The following is a 5,470-nucleotide window of genomic DNA, read 5'->3' as shown; positions in this document are numbered from 1 at the left end:
TTGCCTTAGCACTTGCCATTACAATGGTTCTTCACAAAAAGTTACTTCTTTAGACTCGCTATGACTCATCTATATATAGAATTTTTCTAACAATACTATGGTCCGTGAACCATGTGCGGGTCTCAAAAACTTCCTATCATCTACCCACCTAAGGTACTAAAGCCCCTTTGACTCATACTACCTTTGAGCTCCGCTTCCACATTTCGCGGAAAATTTACACTTTATACAAAAGATATTAAATTTTACCCCATGGACCCTATCCCAACACCAGATAAGGAAAGAACTGGTTAGTCCTTATGTGGTAGGGTACGGATATCCTATAATAAATTTAGGGCTAAGAATATTTAGTAAGCATATTTTCATAATATTTCCACGGCCACAACAGGTAATACTTCTGGAAGTCATGTTCAAAGAAATGTAACTTCAATTTAGCATTAAAACAAAATATATATATGGTAGTTATAAGAACAGTATAACCCTCACGGATTATACAGACATCCGAAACTGTTGTTAACAACAAATATATATATATATATATATATATATATATATATATATATATATATATATATATATATATATATATATATATATATATATAAATTCCATTACACAGAAGCCATGACATTCTGGAATTAAAATCATTGAGTTTTATGACAAACAAGGACATTATAAATAGTTAAGGAGGAATTATTAATAACTAATCAAAAACCATTCCCAATAAATATAATCGAAAACTGCATGCATCACAGGAAACCCTTAATACACCGATTAGTCACAATTGGCCTACATTCGAGCCCAATGGTGACAAAGACACTTGCAGACCATATTTAACATTTACTAGTCAAGGGAGAACCATTACCTATTCAAAATAATAGCAAAACTGAATGCCATTGAAGTTATCAAACGCCATTGCAGAAAATTCTAGTCGTAGAGCAGAAGCTGAGGTTGGTGGCGAGTTTCTCACCTGCAAGAAAAGAAATAGAGATGTTAATAAATATGTGAATACACCCAAGATGAAAACAAAACTAATATGCATACCATAACCCTTTAATACTAATTGAAATATATGTGCGGAGAACAGTCATTGCGGAAGGAAGCTCTAGAGGAAGCACAAAGGTTAACGACGTTTTGACCACGACAAGAAGAGAATATAAATTCAGACCCTCAACAATGACGAAATTACCTAGAACACAAGTTTCCTTTGACAGTAGAAAACCTTGTTGCCGAGGACAAATAATGTTATGAAAGTCCATCGTCATGATTCCTGAAAAGCCAAACATATGTTAACTCTGGTAAACACTCTGAAGTAACGAATGGCAGGGTAAGAAAAGTTCAAAGGCGACTCTTACCCAACAAAGATTCAACAAAGCCCACAAACCCTAACTAGAGGAAGCAGAGCAGCGTCGGGTACAAAGTCGAATGAAAGGATTTCAATGTGAGACCCGGAGGAAGCGGTTGTCATAAACTAACCCAACATCTCTCCGCCGTCCAATTAAGGGTTTGAGACCGGATGCCTAGGAGGATGCCACATGTTGTCTTGGTAGAGTTGGAAGTACTGCCATATTTATGAACCTCTACAGCTGGAATCCATTATGTGGTGTCGTAACATCAAACCATAAACATTGAAGTTTAAAAAAAAATCACATACCACATATTAGGATGTATTGACATTTTAAGTAATGTAAATTGAGGTTTGTCGACCAACACATAAATATAATGCAAACTCCAGATTTGTAAGCCAAGACAGATGAATATTTCAAAACCCAAAGTTTAGAAACCAAACAATGAAATAATTATAATCGATATATGGACAGATTAAAGTCTTAATATATAATTACAAAATTCATATTACTGTTGTGCAACAAAATCAATAGGGTGACTTACCATTAATATATATATATATATATATATATATATATATATATATATATATATATATATATATATATATATATATATATAGATATATATATATATATATGGTTATTGTTAACTGTTGATGAGTTTTACAAGTCGTATCAAAGCCTAAGTTTTAATATTGAGGCCTATTTGGGCATTTGATTAATAATTACATATATGTTTTGAACACAAAGAGAGAGAGAGAGAGTGGAGGAATAATGCAAAGAGGATATGGAGGTACACTTACCACAATAGCCAATCCTAAGATGTGGGTACAATTGGATGTAGGGCAGCAAAACCCCATTGTCATGCTGTTTTAAACCGTTCAACAGTTAAGGATTGAAATGGCCAGTCTGTGGGCAGATAATGAAATACTGATGTGTGATCAAGAGAAGCTCTTAAAAAGTATTTATGATCAGTAGAATCATCGGAACTTTGTACCCAACTCTGGTGATAATGGAAGAGATGAGGAACAAAGACGGAGACCTGAAAATGTTCTTGAAGGGATCCATACTCATCCCTTGGAAGGAGAAAAGGGGGGAAATGAGGAAGAATCTGACAATGTGACAAATTACCAGAATTATAGAAACAAAAAACTGAGTTGAATGGAGGTTTAAAAAGATTAAACCTCCAAATTTTGATGGGGAAATGGAGGAAGCCATTGAGGCTTGGCTGATCAATAATAATAAATATTTCCAAATTTACAAATATGATGACAATTTAAAAGCGAGATTAGCCATTTATCAACTTCATGGGAAGGCTACGCTGTGGTGGGAAGAGGTTAAGGTTGTTCATAAAATTACTGAACAAAGGGTGACTCGGGGGGGATTTCAGAAACATTTCAAGGGGAAGTATTTGAAAAAGCGATTTTATGATGATAAGGAAAAAGAATTTCATGATCTTCGGTTGGGACAACTCACTATGGATGAGTTTGTAACCAAATTCACGTCCATATTAAGGTATGTACCTTACATTTAGGAGGAAAAGGTCAAAGTTCAACGTTTCATGAGAAGTCTACCAGTGTTCATGAAAGAGCGACAGGAATTTGACAATCCCAAAACCATAGATGAGGTCATTCAAAAAGCGTGGATCTGTTATCAACAAATGAAATCAAAAGGAGAAGGAAATAAGAGTTGGGCTAGTAAAAAGTAACAAAAAAAAGTTCAGAACATGAAAAATGCGAAGAATGGAAACACCAAGAGTCTACATAGGAATCAGTACAATAAATTTGCTGGAAGGAATCAACATAAAACTAAATCACAAGGGGAAAGCAGACAAGTGGAAGTTTCCAGTAAATATGAGTTCAGTCAAAAGAAAAATCCCCCACCTTAGCGTTGGGACTGCAAAGAGCCTCATTATTATAAAAATTGTCCTCACTGCTCCAGGGCTGAATAGACTGCCAACATTCAAGAGGCCTTCACAGTTGGTGAAGTGGCGCGCAACATACCAAGGATTAATGTAGCTCTACAAGATCATGAAGCTGAATACCAGCCTTATATGTTCAAGCTTGAAGGTAAGATACATAACCATTTTGATAGGCCCAGGAGCCAGTTTAAGTTACATGAGCCCCAAGGTCAATTACAAACTTGTAAATTTAGAAATCCTTGGTTATTGAAATTGGAAATCGGGGCAAAAAAAAAGGGTGACAACTAAAATAAATAATTGTTCTATTGAGATAGCAAATCAACAAATTAATGTAAATTGAATGTATTACCTTTGGGGTCTTATGATGTTTTAATCAAAATGGATTGGTTGGAAAAACAATATTCGTTAGTAAATTGTAAAGATAAAACTATCAGTTATCTCAATCAAAGGGGTGTTAGGTAGGAAATTCAAGGTGTGAAAAGACCCATAAAAATGTGACCAATCACTAGTACAAAATGACTAATTAGTTACTAAAAAAATGAATAAAATTTGCATATAAACGACTAATTTTTAGTCAGTGACCAATAGTAGCTAATTTACAGTATCTTATAACGTGACCAACTTTTAGTTGTTTTTAGCTTAGTCATTAATTGGTTGTCTCAATTTTATTGTTTAGTAGTATATTTATTCATAAATTTGGTCATTAATTTAGTCATCGATTTAGTCATTAATTTCCACATTTAATGACCAAATATTCAACAAAATATATTAATATATGATCTCCCAAAAAAATCAATTAATGACCAAAGAAATATGACCAAAATGTTGGTCATGTTATAAGATACTATAAACTAGCATTTGCACCAGATGTTGCAAAGGAAACATCGTAAGGCATAAAGTGTGGAAATCCATTATCCATGTAGTGTGTGCATTACGTCAATGACCTAAGTATTTAATTTCAAGATTTTGGGTGCCCAGAGGTTTTTGATGGTGTGCCACTTTCAAAAACATGATTTAAAAGATTTGTTGAAATTTTTTACCAAATTCCAGGTCATCCAAACACTTGTTATTTGTCCAAAAAAAATACATTCAAATTAATTTAAATACTAAATATAGAATAAATACTAATCTACTTCACTCTATTTATTTAATTATAAAAAATATCTATTTATTTAAGTCTTAAAAAACTAAGAATATAGCCCTTTTAAGTGTTAAATTAACTTTTATATTTAATTAATATGTTTTTCAATTTTCAATATAATAAATTTAAAAAATATCAAATAAATTGTTTAATAATATTATATATATTAAAATATATAATATAAAAAATGAATAATACAAAAAAAAATTATTATTATTATTTATATATTTAATTTTTTAATAATTAAAAAATTATACTAAAACATATTTTTATTTTATCTTAAATATACCTTTATTTCTTAAACATTTAAAAAATATTTAATAATACCTTTCAGAAAAATAAAATGTTTAATACCACATTTAGAATGTATTAACTTTCTATATTTTTAAAAAATGATATCAGTTAAGATTGTAATTTATTAATGAATATTTTAATTAAAATCCATATTTGTTATTAAATTAAATATATCTCAAAATCAAATTACTTTAATTTTAATAATAAAAATAATATTTATTTATTTATCAAAATAAAATATAATTTGTGTTTAAAAAATATAATATTTTTTATCATTCTTATGATTTAGTTTAATGTCTCGTTAGATAAAAATACACATTTTATTATAAAAATATAATAATTTAATAAGTTTCAATGTTATGTTACAATTATGCCCAACCTAACTTTATGTACAAATAAATTTAACAGATTTAGTCGTTCATATAGTCATGTGATATAATGAAATTAACTGCCTTATAATTAAATCATTAATATATGTTTCAATGTTATGTTACAATTATACCCAACCTAACTTTATGTACAAATAAAATTTAACAGATTTAGTTGTTCATATAGTCATGTGATATAATGAAATTAACTGCCTTATAATTAAATCATTATATATATATATATATATATAAACTGGCTTATAATTAAATCATTATATAGTAGTATTAATAAAATACACAGGAGGTATGTATTGAGAAAAAAGAAAATATCAGAGAGTACTTGCTATAATTTTTATAGGTATATTTTAATGGAAAATAAAAGTTAGATAATAAAGTTAAA

The 5,470-nt window shown here is 29.9% G+C and overlaps 1 long non-coding RNA gene across 1 annotated transcript; it reads right to left on the bottom strand.

The window, feature by feature from the left end:
* Positions 1–860: 860 nt before the first annotated feature.
* Positions 861–1,505, bottom strand: LOC149227832 (uncharacterized). The gene is made up of 3 exons (XR_016247168.1): positions 1,353–1,505; positions 1,187–1,267; positions 861–967 (listed from the first exon to the last, which is right to left on the bottom strand). It is a non-coding gene; the product is annotated as an uncharacterized LOC149227832 (long non-coding RNA).
* Between the last annotated feature and the right edge of the window lie 3,965 nt (positions 1,506–5,470).

This window comes from Pinus tabuliformis, chromosome J (assembly GCF_031772625.1).
Source record: "Pinus tabuliformis cultivar Carrire ecotype Pingquan chromosome J, CPIR1, whole genome shotgun sequence".
Lineage (NCBI taxonomy): Eukaryota > Viridiplantae > Streptophyta > Pinopsida > Pinales > Pinaceae > Pinus > Pinus tabuliformis.
The sequence above is the reverse complement of the archived record's forward strand: the minus strand, read 5'-3'. Positions and strand labels throughout refer to the sequence as shown.